Raw genomic sequence first — 19677 nt, 5'->3', positions numbered from 1 at the left:
GGCAATGAACAGAGACACGGCAGGTGCCAAATTACTCCACATCGAGGGACAGGTTTCACCTGGACATGAGTAACTATGCAAATCAGCCCTTGCAGTTGTTACCTAGGCTTTACAGAGACATATTCACATACGCTTCTAGTGGGGATTTAGGCCATGCACACAGACCAGCTGCCACGGACTCCAGTGTTAGTACGGCAATCACGATTTGAAAAATTGCTTTACGTACTTACTGTCACCTTTAGGCTTCTGAATACCAGACCAAACTTGTCCTATAAGATTTCCCATTTTAAATTCCCACTGATAGAACAGACTACACGTTCAATAGAAACATTATGATTTGGTCCACCACCAAGATAACTTAGGCTTGATCTACAGAGTACATCTGATGATGTGTTCAGATCCTATGAAATGGACTTAAATAAGTATCACGTTTTAAGAAATTGGCTCAGTGACCTGAAACCAAGAGATTCTGTGACATAAAATGTATCTAATTAATTTTCTTGACCTTGCATATTTGATATAGATTATAGTTTTAATAGATTTGCTGAAGCTCTTGGGCTATGTACTCTACAGTTTCAAAGATGATGTAAATAGGACATTTGTGCATGTTTGTTTCTGCTTTCCTGCTAAAGCCAAAGGCACATCCCTAAACCTCAGGGAAAACAGAAAAGCTTTTTGGAGCAAAAGCACAAAGTAATGAAGGATGAAGTCCAACCGGTACACCATTTTACCCTTTATCTTTCACACCAACTTCCATATTTCCTGTTTATTTTCCTGTATCTTGTCAGAAAAAAAAAAAAAAAAAAAAAATATCTGTCCACCCTTAACAGAACAAACAGCTGAGTTTTGCGTCAATCTGACAGGTAATCTAAGTGTTTGCCAGTCCACACTGTTTTTCTTCCCCTTCTGTCCTCTTAACAATATACATCTCTGACCTCATGGGCAACACCTGGTGCAGGGACAACTGAACCCACCATATTCCATTTCTGACCCTTCATCACTGCAACACAAACAGTAACTTCCACTGAGTTAAATCAGTTTTCAAACAGGATTTTGAAATTCTCAAAGCCAAGTTGGTAAAACAGATGAAGCACATTCATGATATATGATATCATTTTGTCTACTGATTATTCAGTAAGTCTGCAAAAGATTGTCACTCTCCAGTTCCTAAAATTATATTTCTTGGGATTTCATTTAATACAAATAATATACATTAACAATGCATATTTTGCTTTTCTTGTGGGATGATGCTCTGTGACTCATTCATTATTTATGTTCTTTTAATATGCTGTAGACAGCTGCTATACATATACTGGTTTCACCACTCTAAAATCTCTTCAAAAGAAATGCTGAAACCTTTCATTTCCCTTTAAGGGATTTTGGGCAGAATTAATAACACATATTAATAATTCAAATATTCTTTTTGCCTGTTGGTGGATGAGCAGTTTTCACAGTGGCTGAACAGTTTTCACACGGTATTACCAATCTGCATTAATAATGCATTTTTTTCCCCCTCTTTCTAGCTCATTGATGGGCAGGTTACTTATGAAATAATATGCTTTGATAATAGGTAGTTTTGCTTTGCAGTGACTTAAAACCAGGCGAGTAAATATTCACTAAAGATAATATCTATCAATCTACTATGGTCTTGTTAAGAGAAGCACTGAAAGTATACACCTACTGAGCACTTCGTTCAAGGCTTTTCAGTACTGTCTAAATAAATACTGGAAATGCTCACTCTCCTACTGATCACTGGTGGGAATTTCTACCCCCACCTACTGGTAAGAATACAATTTAAAATCATTTCACATTCATGAGAGAGGAAAGAAGGGAAAAATCAGGGATAATCATTACTTCGCTCTGAACTGTTAACATCTTCAGAGGATCTAAAGGTGATAAAAACAGCCCAGGAGGTCCCAGGGATCCAGAGTGAGCCATCTGCAAGGAAGGGATTTACATTTAACCCAAGGACACTCCGAGCCTTAAAATTATTTCTTTGCAATTCTATCAACAACCTTTTCCACCCTTCCTGCCCCGACCCTTTTTTCTGGTTTATGAGAAACCTGGTTGGAAGTATTTCCTGTACTTAATGGTTTCCTGGCTATTTTTTGTGTGGTGTTATAGGGCAGCATATTGTTACAAAAGCATGTGATAGATTTAGGTATTGATTCTCTTTAAAGCTGGCTTATCAGATGGGAAACAGATTTTTATTTCCCAGCCACCTCAGGGCCCAGAGCTCTTTTAGTACATTAACAATTATGAGTTTGAAACTGTCCACTTAGAGAAGATATCAATATATCAGCCTATATTTATAAAATACTGTAGGCTTAAATGCTGCTTAGTTGCATAATCTTTACAGTTGCTGGAAATGCTTAAAATATTTGAATGCATAAATGCAGTCATTCCAAAAGGACAAATCAAGAATAAACAAGAAAGAGAAGGAAATAGTTTTATCTGCCTTTGCAATTTAACTTGAATTTATATTTAGTTAATGATAACAGACTCAAAAAAATCCAAGCACTGAGCAATACCAGAAGTGCCATTTGGAACAGAGTTAAACACACTTTTGCTATCATTAATCATGGCAAAAGTGACAGAAGAAAAATGAGCTGGCTTGGTATATCTAATATATTAATTCTCCCTGCAGATTGGTTCAATGCATGAGCAAGTAAAAACAGGTAAAACTTTGGAAAAAGAGAGGGATGTCAATATGAGGCTTTCTGTTAGTAAGAAATAGTAAGATTTTTCCTCAAAGAAAGCTACAAAAGTTAAAAAATCCAAGGACTTTTTTTAAATATAGTTGAACAATTACAATGAAAAAATAGCTAGACTATAGCAGCTTAACCCCATTTTCATAGTGGCTGAGCACACGTTTTCCTTCTCCCCTCCTCTCCCCCCCCGCCCCCATTTTCTATGGTGCCTGCAAAGGATTGATTCATATTAGTATGCTGGAGATCTGTATAATTTTCTCCCTTACAGCTACCCCACATCTGTGACTTTTTCCCAAAAATTATTTAATTTTATTCTTGCTTCATAGTTTTATTTACAAAAACAAACCTTGTTTGTTGTTCTGTATTTTTCCCAGTTTCAGTAAAAATACAGCCATCCAAGAAGCTCCTTGTCTACTGGTGAAACATATGCAAGATAAGTGAAGGAAATGAAAGGTGAGGGAATATTTTTCTTTAATTCAGGTGAAATTCAAAGGTGATAATTTCAGATCTGAACTTAAGCTTCCTCTTTATTTCCTGATATGTTCTAGAAGTTATATTGCACATATGGAGCTGTTCCTAAAAATACCAAATTGAGACCTACTTGCAGAACTAGTGACTTTGTTGACATGATGAAGAAACATTACAGTGCAACTTCAGAAATCTAAAAATAGTGAATTAGAATCTTTACCATCAGGTTAAAAGTTCACCCAAAGGTACAAGGGAAAGAAATACAAAATGAGGAAGTTAAATACGATCTAAGTATTGCATCCTGTCTGTTGGAAACAGAGAAAGTTCTTACTCATTTGATCAAAGTTTTTATATACAGTTCTTTTACTGTAACAGATCATCAAATGATGAGCTCCTGGCAAAATCAGGAGATGGATAACTTTGTACAACTCACAGACTGTTCTGTCCCTAGTTATTCATGTAATCCATCTGCAGCTCAGATCTTCCTTTCCCAGCCTGTTTTTCAGCCTGCAGGTTGTAGAAAGTATTTTACTGCTACACAAAAAGTGCCAAAAACGGGGCGGCAAAAACGGGTGCAGTAGTGTATTACAAACCTACAAACAATAAAAATATTTACATTAGTAGGATTATAAAACCCTTAGGGAACAGTTCTAGCTGCATCTTCAGATTTGCGTGTCCTGTGCTACATTAGTTCTGTCATCTTCCGGCACTGTTAAATAGCAAAGAATTTACTGATTTTTGGGGGGAAAACATCTATTTGCTACTTTGGCCTGGCAATGACAAGAAGATTTTGGTGGGAACAAGGTAGAATCTAAAGAGCTTCAGATAAAGGTTGCAGGTAAACACTGTGCATCCAGGCACCACAACAGAAGCAGTGACAGGAATGCACCAAGTGAAATATTTAACAAACAACATAGGATCACATTTTGAGTTATTAGGCAAACCTAATTAAGTCACACTGAAATTACAAACAGTTATGTGAAAAAGTAATAAAGAAATGACAGCAAAAGTGGGAAAGATGCACTGTGGACTCCATACGATTCCAGTAGCACCTACATTTTACAACCCAACACATTAAGACAGACAGCTACTTTAAGGTTGATTTACAGCAAGCCTACAGCCCATCTGCTTTGGAGAGCCAAGACACTAAAGATAATTTCAAGATTAAAAGAAAGATAAACATTGATCAGGGACGTAGTTTTCTCTTTTAACCTGGTGAAAATTTTTTGCATCTCATCTGCTAAATGGTAAATAAAATAAAGTAGATTAAAGTAACTTGTTAATTTAGTTCCAAAATGATTTAAGCTATCAGGTCAGTATTCCATAGAAGAAAATTCAGTTTTACCAAGATTCATTTTATTATTATTGAGTAAAACTCTGTAGTGGTTCTTCAGGTGAGAGAAAAAAGTGACCTATTAAGTTAGTAACTGCACTAGGGGTTTCTGAAAAGACCTGTGCTAGTGCAGAACTACACTGTCCTCAGGGATAGCTTGAGAAGTACTGTCTCTCAAATAGATCTCTCTGAATCATAATTTTCTTCTTGTTGGCTTGATATTGAGGGAAAACATTAACAAATCTGGTGTCAGGAGTTTTTTGTTTCTACAAATCATTTTAGTCCAAAAATGCTGACGCTATCAAGCCAAAACTTTTTGCAAGAATGACAGTTCTGACAAATTTCTCAGACTTTTTCTGTAAAAAACATTTCAATTTGGGAATCACACTAATTATAGCAACTGTGAGAGTGTCAAAAATGAATGGCAATGTTCTTGGACAGCTGAAGCAAGACAGACTTGAGGAGATTTATTTTGTTTTCAATCCCAGTTTTTTTTCTGAAATTTCAGACTTTCATTCTGATTTGAGGAATTGTTTGAGGTTTGATACTGACTTCTCTGTCCAGGAGGTGATAATTTTAGGAACTTCAAGGGAGGTATGATGTGGGGAACAAGAAAGGGAGATTTGCTGAAAATGAGTCAGGTGAAAGTCCACCTGACTTACCATATGTGGGTTTCCAGACTAAATGTACGTTCTACGTGTTGTCACACACTAGTTAGAAAATTTGCAAAGCAAAACTGCTTTTGTCATGTCAGAACCATATCAGATTATGCATTTTACTGTTTTTCTGCACCTGTTTCTACAGAGGGGTCAGTCATGTTTTTCTTTATTTATATGTAATGGAAAGGACAGTGTCAGCTGCACAGAATATATATACAAAACTGGTTTAAGGTACAGGATCATGAAATCTGCTGTGGTCAAACTGCAAATAAAAATTGACAGCAGCTTTTAAGGTTCATCTTTCAATTTAACCACAGAAATTTATTCTTCCCTTTCTATTTCTTTTTGAAAAAAGAATTTCACTGGAAATGCACTCACTTGAAATAAGGTAGGAAAACTTTTGTGTTTTCAATCAACAGCAGAACCCAATTTATTCTAGACATCACCTTTCTGGCTACAATATTAGATATTAATCATCTTAAATAGAAAAGCTGCATAATTTTGAACCACTGTCCACTACAATATAATTTTAAAGACAGATGAGACACTGCAATTTAGCTCTGGACCTCACCTTTCTTGCCTGTAAGAAGGCTGTTGTGCATTCTGGATATAAATTCATTTAGTGAAGAAGAGACATATGAAAACTCTGTTGAATAAAGTTACCGTTCTCCAGACTAAATACCTGTTATAGACAACCCCAAGGTTTTATCACTGTAAAATAAGCATGCAGATATAGTTAATATTTTTTTTTCTCTTATTTAACATTATGAGGGTCAAAATATAGTGTGGAAGCTCATTTTCATGCTCTTCAAACTGAGACACCAAATATGGAAACTCTACACTACTATCCCCAAATTACAAACCTTGCAGATTTGGATATTAATCAATATATGAACAGTAAAGCAGCTACTGTTGGTGTTGGAAAAGAACCAGCTCGCAAAAAAAAAAAAACGTCTGCACCACAAAATGCTTAATAACAAGAAAGACTTATAAACCTTCATTCATAGTTATCAAATCACTGTAAAAATGTTGGCTTAAAAAGTCCCAAAGAACCGTTAATTTAACCTCCAGGTGCTTCTCAAATGTTCACTTTCTTTGGTATTTCATGTTTCCCTATTTATTCACTAGCTATTCCCCAGCTTAGAAAAAAACCCATATATACATCTTTGCCAATTAAGAAACTTATTTGAAAAATTGCTCACCAGAAAAGATTTTTGCCTAAAATCAGATTAGTCAGGTACTAAGTAATCTGCCTGCATAACCATAGAGAAACAGTCATTTTATTGTCAGTCTTGCTTAAATAGAGTTTATTAAAGAGCCAAGAATTGAGGAAAAGCACTCTGTTTTAATAAGGTCATGATGCTTCTTAAATAATTTGCATACTGAAGGTGAAATTCTTTATATGGTAAAAAGTACATCCCTTGACAAACAAGGGTTTCAAGAATGGTAAACAAAACACATTTATATGTACTTTTTGACACTTGTAATTGTTCACCTATACTTCACATTCACACCCACTCATCAGGAGGGAATGACTGTTTTAAATTAAACCCCATTTATCCCTTTCAATTTGCTTCTAACAAATAAATACATCTATATGTATAGTGATTATCTAAGTAAGTAACGAAGATGTGCCACAGCCTAAAATTGTAATCATCAGCACAGGATGTTAGTTAGAGAGAGAGGGGAAGATGATGACAGTGAGTTAGGATTGTTTCTACTCAAAATAATAACTTAAATAGAAAATTAAAAGGGTCATTACACAGTCTGATACAGATTTCAAGTTTGTAACCCTGCAAGGAACTTCTATGAGATCAGTCCACCAGACATTCGAATTTGGCTGGCCAAACATCATCTTTAGGTTGTGAGGGATCTCTGTGCCCTTTTCCCTAGATTAATTCTTCTACTTCTATCATTATTTCCTTGTATACCAATTAATACTGAAGCCTGTTATAAGGAAAATGTGATGTGCAAAACAGATTCTGATGATTTCACAACTCACCTTGTATCCAGACTTTCACACACAGAAAGATAACATAAGAACATGAGCTGTCAATATCTTCCATTTACAGTACATTTACAGACAACTTTTAAAATAAGATTTTGGAGTTTGACTTTTCAAAATATTTTTCCTCCTTAGGACTGTTATTGACTAATATATCAAAGAATACAGTTTTTCTAATGATGCATCAATGCAATAAATCAATACAAATGTACTAACATCCTGATGATATATTACTCAATAACATGGTAGCAGGTGGCAAAAACTTCCACTGAATTAGATGATGTAAGTTTTATCCCGTTTGTTTCATTTACATAGTCAGCAATAAGAAGAGATGTTAACAGGCTGACAAAGCAAGGTCACACACAAATAGTTATTAATTGTCTTAACAGAAAATGACAACTGTGGTATCTTAGTTTGGAAAGACAGATGTTACTTTTCAACTTTGCAACAGTTTCTAAAAAAAAAAAAAAAAAAAAAAAAAAAGAAAAAAAAGAGAAATCCCTGTATCATAATTCCATATCATTCTTCTTTCTGATTTACTATTACACATCTAGTTATTCAGTTTAGCAACTTAAACAGAGCTGCAAGTGGTAAGCAAGCCCCATGATTGCCACTGCCATTTGCAGCTTTCATTCAAGACATGGCCCATTTGCCCAGTTGGTGATTACTGGGAACATGTGGGTTTACTTACCCTAAGTCACATCCCTTGGCTGCAGTTCCTTAACTTGGCATCACCAACAGAAACAACCCCCAAATGTCCTCTTCTCCTGGCAGACTGCAGTGCTTCCTAAACAAGACACATGACAAAGTGTAAAACACAACAAAGGCTTTTTCAAATTTTATTTTATTTAGACATTATTTTTGCCTTGCAAGAGAGACTTGATTAGTTTCGTTCAAAGTCTTTGCACCACCACTGCGTTGATAGAAGGAGCACGTCCTTTAAGCAGCTCCTGCTGCTGACTACTCACTCATCTTTACTTCCTTTGCCAGGCCCAAGGTCTCTTAATGGTTTATTAACTCTTTGATGCTTGTCTCAGCCTAGGAAAGATTAAACCACCAAGTTCATCTGGTGAGAGAAGAGTGAAGTCTCTCTATTCACTAGCCTGCCCACTCCTGCCCTCATCTCTGCCACTGTATTTGAGCTTTCTGTTTCTGTATTCCCTGTCTCCATTTACCACAATGACATTATTCAATTAAACACCATGAAGCCAGGAAAAATAAACCGAAAACTATACCTTATATTCACATACTGATCACTCTTTCTGCTAGTTTTGAAGAAAATAAATAACTTGAATTAGCGCTTAATCTTAAAGCAAAGCAGCTCTGTCTGGATGTTATACCACATTTTGCAACTTGAAAAAAAGGCACTTCCACAGCCACATACTGTTAGGTTGGATACCATGTGGATTATAGCATATCTCTGAAAAGATAAATCGGTTACACAGATTACAAAGAAGAGATAAAGATGCAAAGAAATGAAAAGGCTGATAAATCAAAGACAGGTTGGCGGTTCATGAAGAAGAGGAGTTGTGAAAGTCTACTGAAATTTTCCAAGGAGGAGTATGGCATATTCATGGAGGAAGTTGAAACGTGAGCAGCCATCAAAAAGAGTGGAGAGGATGGATAATTTGGGCAGACCATGGATGTTCCTGTGAAACACTTCTAGTCTGAAGCGGTGACCAGCTGTATAAAAACAGACATCAGAGGCAGCTGAAGTTGTAAACTACGTGCACTGAAAAAAATTATATAAAGATACATAAGATTTGAGGATTTAGAAGGACTTCTTATTGAGGCACTTAATAGGTAGAAGAGCTTCTGATGTCAAAGGAGAAACAAAAAGTTAGGCTGCATTACAACGGCTCTTTTCAAACAGATTGTTTTGATGTGATCCAGACCTGACTACATGGGATGATGTTTATAGAAAAATCCATTTGTAACAGCAATATCTTCATGGTTGAATGAATGAAAAGGTATTTTCTGTACTTAAATGAAACTGGGATGTAGTACAATGTAACAGGAAAGCTCCGTTCTGCAGATGCCTTTAAAATAGAAAAATAAAAGAAATAAAAAGAGCACAAGGGGCAACAACCTTTGCCTATGAGTCTTTTTGATTTCTGTATTTTCATTTTGTTTACTGCTATGGAAAATTATCCTGTGCCAGATTTTATAGCTGTGGTATCCATGAATCAGAAATATAGGCTTATTGAAAACTGTCAAGTGCAGCACAGAAGACTTGGATTTCATTCAAAAAGCAATCTAATCACGGTGCTCAGATAAAAAGCCAAAATCATGAGATCAAAAGACAGGCACATTCAATGATGAACACAAGTTAAATGAATGTCTCAATTGAAAATAAAGACCTGGAACCATATTCTAGAGCTAGAGATGGAGCAGGCCAGAAATACTTTACAGAATATCCACCCACACAGGAAACCAAAGGAAAAAAAATGATGTCATCTAAGATGTACCTCAAGCCGCACCATGTAGACATCAGTTGATCCATGTCTCTGCAGGCTGCTAAAACAACACTTCTTCAGAAGCCAATGCCACAACCCAAATTTGGAGGCAGCATGACTAGTGACTGCAGGCATATCAGAGAGAGGAAAAAAGCTAAACCAGAAGCCCAATGTCATCATACAATGTGCTTCACAGTTCTGCTCGCTTGTTCCATCACCTATTACCAGTGAATTGTAGCAAGCCTGGTCAGAGAAGGACAGAAATGCCAGCCTCACAGGCCTGAAGCAAGAGCCAAGTTTCAGAGCTTTATTTCTCATGCTGAAAAAAGATTTGTCTACAAACATCTCATGTCACACAAAATCCAAAGAGGTAACTGAATTCTAAGAGTTCACACTGCTCTTCCTGCACCCAATCCCTACATTGCCTTTTTGTCTTTCCTTCCCATTTTCTGACATTCCCATTACTGCTGATCATTGCTCACACTCCAGAAAGGACAGCTGAATTGCTCAGGAAAAGACAACATCTCCTGTAATTTATACGGATTAGATTTCTTTAAAATTTTAGAAGACATATCAGTGTTATTAATTGGAACGGTGTATTTATCAAATCAATTCCAAGGTGACTGCAAGTGCTTTGTGATCTTACTTCAAGAAACATGTGTTGGTATTTAGTGAGACTGTATTTTCCAGTTGATGAAGAACAGTAATTTGGGAGGAGTAGTCTAAGCAGCAATTTATTCAAGTCATTGCAAATACTCATTAAATAAAGACTTTACAGTCTGACAGATTGAGGAAATGGAGGTTCTTAGCATAAAAGATAAACATATAAAGTAGAGAAATAAAATAAGAGATCTACTTAATTTCTTTGATCATTTCTAGTGATAGCGTGCTTGGATGTTAATCCATCTTTCTCAATTACTAGTAGTCTCTATATTACTTGGAAAACAACCTGTGGCCTTTCTATTGAAAGAGATTTATTTAGAGGCCTCTTCTAGAAGACAAGGTAAGTGGTGGATACCTATTCTTCAAGTGTAAGTCATTTCTACTCCATGCAGAAGACAAGAGAAGTTGGAATGAGGCAGTAGTATTAATCAGATCTGGATTATGTTTATTTTTTGAGGATATGAGGACTCATAAAGGCTGCTATTAGAGAATTTTCGGAGTATTTGCAGGAGCAAACAAGCAGTTTATAAGTGTATTTAACTGATAAATAACAGCAACTTTATGGGACCTGCCATCCTAGACTCAGTATGTGGGTCACCATTGATGCAAAAATAAACACTCTACCTGAGCACAAGAAAGATTGTATTTTGCCCGGGCTAAAAATGTTTTGTGGCTGAGGTATAACTAAATCGTATTTTAACCATGTTAACCTAATCATCCCTGTTTTTATGACTAAAATGTAACTTGACTCAGGGGCAGTGTTATAACATGGTACCCATCTACTCTAATAGACTAAATCACATTATCCGTTTCAAGCGATGACAGGGCTGTAACTGGATTTTGTACTACAGAAGAACCCCAAATGTTAAATAGGTATTAAAGGGAAAAATGTTTGTGTGAACATAAATACAAAATGGCATCACTTGATGAATAGCATAGATTTACTATTGAGAAAAAGAAAATTTCTTTAGTCCCTTTAACGTACTTATTATTCAAAAGGAAAAAAAAAGTGGTGGTCCATCAGATGAGTCCTCTTTATACTTTTAAAAAAGCTGCATATGCTATACAGGTATAAAGCAGAAAAATATGAATTTCCATGGATAAATTAAAATATTCTTGTATTTAGGCAAAGCCAGAGGTACTGGCAAATAGCAAAATGATAGAAAATAAACATCTATAGGAAAAAGTTACTGGGTCAGCATGCAGGAATTATGTTATATACAAATGGGGCAGAGGCCTTCAGTTTCCAGAACAACTACCTCTAATGATAACACAAAAATAGTATCACACCACAGAACCACCAGATACACAGTGATTGAGTAGATTTGGTTTATGGGTGGATACAGACAGCCCAGCATTGGCAAAAGCAAGGCAATAATCTGGGAACCAAAAATAAACATAGAAATCATTGTTGAATACAGAAATCATATGGGAGATCTTGTGGTGATTGCAAATAATAAAACCATCTGTCCAGTAGTAAGCAGCACTATGCCGGGCAAACAAGGGAATGGAGCATAAATCATAGAAAGACACCCTGGCAGTGAGAAAGATGCTACTGAAAGCTCATCTGGAAAATTATGTGCAATTCTGATTACCACATAAAGTCATTGCAGAAATCAAGCAGGTGCAGGTCAGAGCTATCAATTCACAGAGAATTTGGGGGAGTTCTGTCTGGGCAGACAGATTTGCCAGACTTAGTCTCTCAATCTTAGAATAATGGAAACTAAGTGGAATTTTTTGCCAACATTTATGAGACCTTGATGCCAGTAGGAATTTTTAAAAGCAACCAATTAAACCTATGCATCCCAAGAGGCGAAAGACAAGAGCAGAAAGGAACAGCATTTGCAGATATTAAAAGGTATCCTTACACAAAGGTTGATCTTAGACCTTTACAGAGATCTTTCTCCCATTTTATTTAGGCTCCTAGAATATATTTCCAACAGTATTCTCATACCAAAAATGTATGGGACTATACATAGAAATAGGCGTGTAGAGAGATGGATTACCAGAGATAGAGAGCTTTCTGGGGACTGAACATCCATCTTACTTTGTTTTATATTTAAAAAGCAGCTCATACCAATGAGAAACCCAGAACTGGATCTTCTACTACTGCACACTCTTCCTGGTTTCAGTAACTTATTAAGAGTTGTACCAGTGTCCATACCCCTAATGTCCTCTTGATGACGGGCCAACAGTAGACAGAGGTGGAAGAATACAGAACACAATAATCTTATTCTATGGTTTACATACTAGATTAATAGATGATAGGATTGGGATGAATTTTGGCAGAGATAAGGATTACAGTGTCTGCATTCCAAACAGCATAGATTTCACACAAGATGCACTCCAAATCTTCTTAAACTTTAATGAAAAAAAAGGAACTTATGTGCACATACTACTGCTGCAAGCTTGAAGTGTATTTCTCCTCAGGTTTTCTGGAATTCTAAGGTTGAATCATTAGTTTCTTTCAATTTCTTGCTTCATTCTATTTCCAGCAAAGGTTGTGGCCTTGGAACAGCCAGAGACCTTGGAATTGATTATCTCTGGTAAGAACACTTAATCAATTTTACCCATCACATTTGAAATCTGTTTTCATCTGCATGCTTAACAATGACTTCACAGTTTCAACAATACATACAAAATAAAAATTAGGATGCACAACTATAAAAAGGAACCACAAAATAAATTAGGTGAAAAAGATAAGTAAGTGTTGCTTATTCTTTCTTTTGTATTTCTGTTTGATTTAGATGATGGCAGCGAACTACTGAGAAGATGGAACAGCTGGAGGTATTTTAAAGGAGCTAGCTGATAATGGAAAGATGCATCTTTTCTTTATTTCTGCTAGTGTTGGTACTTCTATTAATAATACTATCCCTATAAAAGCAAACAGATGCTACCTAGAGCATTAAGAACAGTCTAATCATTGTAGTATGATAAACATATGGTTTTAAATATACATAATTAAATAGAATTAAAACATAATAATATATAATCTTCCTATTATATTTAACTACATTGCAGTATTTTGACTGACTTTTGATAAACTGACTTTTACCAGCATAAAGAGGTGATTCCAATCTCACCTTGCCTTTCTAGCAAGCAAGATAGGTACAGAAGACTATAAAGAGAAGATACTGACTGTGGCCTGAGCATCTAATAACAGGAACACAGACACCACTGCTGTGGCTGACAAGTGATGAAGCAGGCTAGTGGTGAAGATGCCACTTTTTATATGTTCTGCACCTCTCCTGAAATGCTATAGGTACACATATACAGACATAGAAAGGGTTCTTGTTTTGTTTTGATGATATTTTATAACACAGTAAACATCAGTTTGCATATACTAAAAAATATAACAGTATTACAAGATATATTTCTACCTCAGTTCATATTTTCTTGAATGCGTTTGAAAATTTTAGCACAGATATAGTTATTTTTAATGATTTAGGATAATTTACACATTATATAGGAAGTGAAAACACTTTTAAATCTGCAGAAGGATTCACTGAACCTATTCATTTCATAGCGAAGTATGAAGTTTTTAAAGTTTCCATTTTGCCCACTTCTTAAGTTTATCTGTGAATAATCCTGGATAAAATGTACAAGTCTGTCAACTATCACTAAGAGTGACCTGGAAATTGGATCTTTCAGAGAAGTTCACAAGATTTATGTTCTGCAGGGGAAAAAAAAAAAAAAAAAAAAAAAAAAAAAAAAAAAATATGTGGGAGTCAAATTGCCTAACAGGCACAGCTTCAAAACACAAAAGTTGACATGAAATTTAAGAAGAAAAGTTTATAAAAGGATCATGTTATTTGTAAGAAAAACAGATCTCAGTATTTCTTGCTTGATTATAAAGTACTGGAATCTCAAGACAATCTCTCTTGGAATGACATGCAACAGTATTTCCATAATAGAAAGTCTCAAGTAAATTCACTACGCTGAAGTATATGAGAAGAGGGTAAACTCTACTGTCCACATTAGAAGGTGGTCTCTTTATTCTGTAGAGATGGATTTGATCTCCATGGGACACTTCTGTACTCTCTCTGGCAGTAAGCAATAAATTACTGAAGATTATAGTGCAACTTAGAAAAAATTAGTGAGAAAAATGTAATCAACCTATCTGCTACTTTAGAAGTGGGAAATATAGCACAACTATCCCTCTTCTCCTTAAAAGCATAATTTGCAATTAAAAAGGTGTACAGAATTCCTTCACTCTCATTCCACAGTATTCTTCCAAACAGTTTGTCTAAAGAAAACGCACAAATTTCAGGGCAGTAAACACGGACTTCCAACAGTTTGGCACAGAAAGTAAAACTCAAGTGAAAATAGAAGATACAGTCTGTAAAGTAACAGTAACCTGTAAAGATGGAAACCCTTAAATGATGCCCAGAGCCCAAGTAGGAGTTCCAGCTGCATCTACACTCATACAACCTATGATCTTTTTTTGAAAATAACGAACTACCATTCTCTGCCTAAGTTCAGCATGCCATGACTTTCTTATTTCTACTCACAAGGCAATGTCTTCAGGGCAGGCTCTGTCTGTCTTGGCAAAGTTATGTCAAGAAGTTCTGGCACAGCGGGAGTCTCATTACAGCTGAGTTTGTGAACTTATTGCAAGAAAAAATAGTTGAAAATATATCCCAAACTTTAGAAATATCTACAGATTTTTCATATTACTGTAAAAATAGCTTTAAAGTGAATTAGCTGATGACAGGAACAAAGTCAATGAAATAACACAGACGAGCCATAACAAGCATTAGGATTTTGCTCAAGAGTCAGGTAGCCTCAAACAGCAAATTATCAGCAAGCATATTGACATTTACAATCTCTAGCGAGAAGAGATGAGGGTAGATAAAGAAGGGAAATAGCAGAGTGTTTTAGGGAGGAAAATATGTCATACAGAAAGTGCTAGACAGTGCTTGACCCAACCAACTGAGGCATGCTAAAGATGTTAAAATAGAGCTGCTAAAGAAAAGCTTGCAGATTTAGAAAACGTAGTATATTGATATAAAGGCACAGAGGCATGAACAATGCAAGTGCAGCGTCAACACATTTTTCATCTGCCTATTGTCCTTTTCCTTTGTAACAGAAAGAGTGGTTTTATAGGGATGGTCTTCATGAAGGCATACTCCCCAAGTACTGTTAAATTTAAGAACTCTTTAGTACCCCTCCAATCCCACATTTCTTTCCAAAGAGCAAGGAGGATTTAACTGAAACAGATTGAAGAGAAAGTGAAGATCGAAATCCGGTCTTCTATAATCCTTTAAAATAATTAAAAAAATAAAAACTATGAATCCAAATGCTAACTTTGTACTGTATGACCTCCTGAGGTATACACGTAAGCTATAGCATAACCTTGCATTAATAATGAAATCAGACAATTTTATACCTTTTTAATAATGTATGCCAAATGTATTTAGGTTTAGGAAGGATAGTATTAATTTATCGATCATGATGCATTATCTCCATCCTGGAAATTTCTATGCAGCTTTCATCTCCTGTGTAATCCTAAATAATTCAGAATGTAATTTCAGTTGGGTTATTTTATTTGTATTTTTTCTTATTAAATTTGTATTTTTTAATCAAAAGAAAAGCTGACAAACCTATCACAAAGGGTCAAACGTCCATCTCATATGACTCAAAAAGTCCCAGATAAATCATCTTGGGAAGTCCCATGAGTGAGGATACTGATGTCTAATTCCTAGTTTTTAGAACACCAACCTCTGTACCCACTGTATTTGTGCAGTTACATGTATATTTAATAACGATTATAAAAACAGTAGCAAATAACTTTGAGTTCTTGTTAAAAGGACGTTTACATTATAATTTCTTAAAAGTTATTTGTTCATTCTGCTTTCAGACTGGAACAGTTCATCCCTGCAAATTCGCAGTGTGAAAACAGAAATTTTGTTCACGTTTCTAAATTGAAATGTAAATTTAAATATGCAAGAAATTATTACTAAATTGTACTGCAGACCTGCATTCATTCCAAGGGTGAATTCTTGAGTAAGGTACTGACAAACTATGCATCGTTGAGATTTACAGGCTTATCTGGGGAATAGTTTAATATTAATGAATTTCCAACAAAGTTAGATTTTTATTTCCCCTATCTGAAATTAGCGGGGGTGGGGGGGAAGAGAGAAAAAATGGGAACAAACAGATGCCATTGTAACACAGAAAAATAAGAAAGAAAAAAGACAAACGGAATAAACACTGTCTCAGAGAGGTTAATTAGGAGCACTGCAGTTCCTAAGGCCTTTGAATGGTCACTTCAAGAGTTATTATTATCATAAAAGGATTATTGTAGGATTCTACAGATCAGCCATCAAGGATTATATCAGATTTTAGGGTGAAAAGTTGTGCTACGTGACAAAAATTAAGAAGAGTCAGTTTTCACTGTTACAAATCAGAGAAGGAACAGGGATAAATTCATCGGTGGATGCAAATTAATCACCTCACAATAATTAATAGTCTCCTTCAGGACTTCTCAGATCATCAACTAAAGCGATGTTTTGAGTTCTTCTGCAATAAGAGAGAATTTAACAAGATGCAAAGTCATAAAACAATAATCCAAGGAATTACTGGATTAGACAGTTGTGCGATTAGAAACTGCATTATTTTCTAACTCATGCCCACTCTCACTTAACTGGTAAGAGTTTCCTTACATCTTCCCAGAAAGTCACTCACAACAATTTTAAACCCTATGCATCAGGGAATTTGATGTGATTTAGTTAAAAGACATTTAATTGGATATATATGTCAGCATTTCACAGTATGTCTATATGTGAAATAGTATGACAACAGTAGAATGCAGACATTCTCAGGATAGTTTTAAACTGTCTAATCAGGCACTGTTGGCCGCACAGATGTCACAGCCTGGAGCTCAGCACATGCCACAAAGTTGACCTAAGCCCCTAGATGAAACGTCCTACACACCTCTGCCATGAACATGCAATACAACAAAGATTTATTTCTTGTTTCATATTTTGGAATACCATTAAGTTGCTTTTCAGTTTCTTACAAAGCTGCTGAGTAACTTCAACAACTCTGATATGTCCAATGATCTCTAAATTAAATGTTCCTGTCCTTCATACGGTTCTTACACAGGACTTTCTTTGGTGTCAAGGAAACCATGGCGTGCAGCCATGGCTAAAATGCACTGTAACTCCTACAAGGAATTCAAAAGCATCTCAAACACATCCAGAGGAGGCCACAAAGATGCTGGGGGGGCTGGAGCAGCTCCCCTGGGAGGCCGGGCTGAGAGAGTTGGGGGGGTTCAGCCTGGAGAAGAGAAGGCTCCGGGGGGACCTTCGAGCGGCCTCCCAGGGCTTAAAGGGGGGACAGGAAAGGGGGGGAGGGACTCTGGGTCAGGGGTTGGGGATGGGACGAGCAGGGACGGTTTTGCACTGAAAAAGGGCAGATTTAGATGAGACCTAAGGCAGAAATTGTTCCCTGTGTGGGGGGTGAGGCGCTGGCCCAGGGTGCCCAGAGCAGCTGTGGCTGCCCCCTCCCTGGAAGGGTTCAAGGCCAGGTTGGACGGGGCTGGGAGCCCCCTGGGCTGGGGGAAGGGGGCCCTGCCCGGGGCAGGGGGGGGCACTGGGGGGGCTTTAAGGTCCCTTCCAACCCAAACCATTCTATCATTCTATGATCTATGCACATCCATAGTCTTTGGAGTTGCTTGAACACCTTAAATCACCTGGAGATTAAGTGGGCTCTGTGAGCATCTGTTGCATTTATATGATGAGGAAAAACCTGAAAATACTCAGTTCCTTCCAAAAATCATCTGAGCAAGCAGAAAGTTCAGATACAAACATATAGATATTCCAAAAAAGGACTATGACTCTAGAGAAGCAAGATCCACAGCACGTTTTAGCCTGTCTTTAAGAGGAGCCCGGACACCTGCAAAAGCCTAGTTCTCTGGTTTCTTTCTTACTAAATACAAACCCCAGTTGGTCAAATTTTCAATGTAATAACTTAGTTTTGTCGTGGAGCTGTGTGAAGGCCTAAAATAAAAGGCAGAACTGACAACCCTTTGCCATGATTGACATCCAAAGCCATGCATGTACAGAAACTCAAGTAATGCTTTACAGCTCCAAACAACATCAACAGCACTCAAAGGTAACTGCTGAGGTTTGGGTTCCACAGGGCAGTACTTGTAGTCATATACTGCAAAGAAATTAGATTAGAAACAGCTGAAATCATGCTTGTTCTTTTCTTGATTGTTTCTGGGACCTCCAGCACATCAGTGAAGATGTATTTACACAGTTTCTGTCCTGGAAAATCAGTTATCATCCCCGCTTCTATGTTCTACAGCAAAGTCTGTTTACAGGACATGTTAAAAGATATGCAAATCTCAGGAGAGCTTCAGTTGTCTTTATCTTTCCAGTGAAGTGCAACGCAATGCTCAGGGTAGGAATAACTTCTTATTGACAATAAAGTCAAATGACCTCTATGTGCTGACCTCCTGGAGTGGAGGCTACAACTTCCAGCAGATGCTTTTGTGTGGCCACAGGGAACCCTGGAGACAGAGGAATCCCACACACCCCTCACAAAGCACCACCTCCAGAACAACACTTATGTCATCGTCCCCTTCCACTCCTCCACTCCAAAACAATTAAAGTCTTTAATTATTTTGTGCATGAGAGAAGAGTTTCTAAAGGCAGGTGATGGCATGTCACTGAAGCACTGTCTGCAGATGGGTGGCCCTGACATCCCTCAGGATAGAGAAGGTCTGTATTATACAGATTTTTTTTTTTTTCAGCTAAACAAGCTAATATCTGCCTGTTGCAGACTTTGCAGAGCCCACTCTGTTTTCTGGGCAGGCAAGCAGAGGAGACTCAAGCATTCCAGCCTGAGAGAGGATCAGCTCCTCAATCAAAACTGAGATATTTCAGAGACTTTGCAACAACTGAGCTTTTTCACCCAGGTAACCTCAAGGGCAAAAAGAAAACATCAGAGATGTACCTGATGTTAACCATAAGTTAAGGCAATGGACTTCAACTTCTGCAGCCATTCAAGTCAAGTTTCAGGTGCTTAACTTTCATTTGGATTTATGCTTAGAGGGACTGGAGACAATGATAAATCTCTAATTTTCCACCTGCAGTCCACATTTCCAGAGTGTAGCAAAGGAACTTTGGTCCTACAAGACATAAATATTGGCAGATAACATCCAGTTGTACTTTCAACCAAAATACTACTTATTCTCTTGAGTGACTCTCCAAAAGCATTGTTGCAATTTTTCTGGTTTCATAGGACAAGGAAATAACTTATATCACTTCCCCCCACTATATAATGCTTGAGTAGGATAATGTATAACTCCTTCTTCAATATGATGTAGCATCCATATAAATAAGGTAAAATATTAGTTCTGAACATTGCACAG

General features: G+C 36.8%; 1 long non-coding RNA gene across 1 annotated transcript in view; it reads right to left on the bottom strand.

Annotated features, from left to right (window-relative positions):
• Nucleotides 1–7926: 7926 nt before the first annotated feature.
• The window catches only part of LOC116964821, a 68765-nt gene continuing 57014 nt past the window's right edge, over nt 7927–19677 (bottom strand). The window contains exon 3 of the long non-coding RNA XR_004408966.2: nt 7927–7963. This is a non-coding gene — a long non-coding RNA (uncharacterized LOC116964821). The remainder of the gene's footprint in view (nt 7964–19677) is intronic.

This window comes from Tyto alba, unplaced genomic scaffold (genome assembly GCF_018691265.1).
Source record: "Tyto alba isolate M040663 unplaced genomic scaffold, T.alba_DEE_v4.0 Super-Scaffold_10, whole genome shotgun sequence".
NCBI classification, from domain to species: domain Eukaryota; kingdom Metazoa; phylum Chordata; class Aves; order Strigiformes; family Tytonidae; genus Tyto; species Tyto alba.
This window is presented reverse-complemented; position numbering and strand designations above follow the sequence as displayed.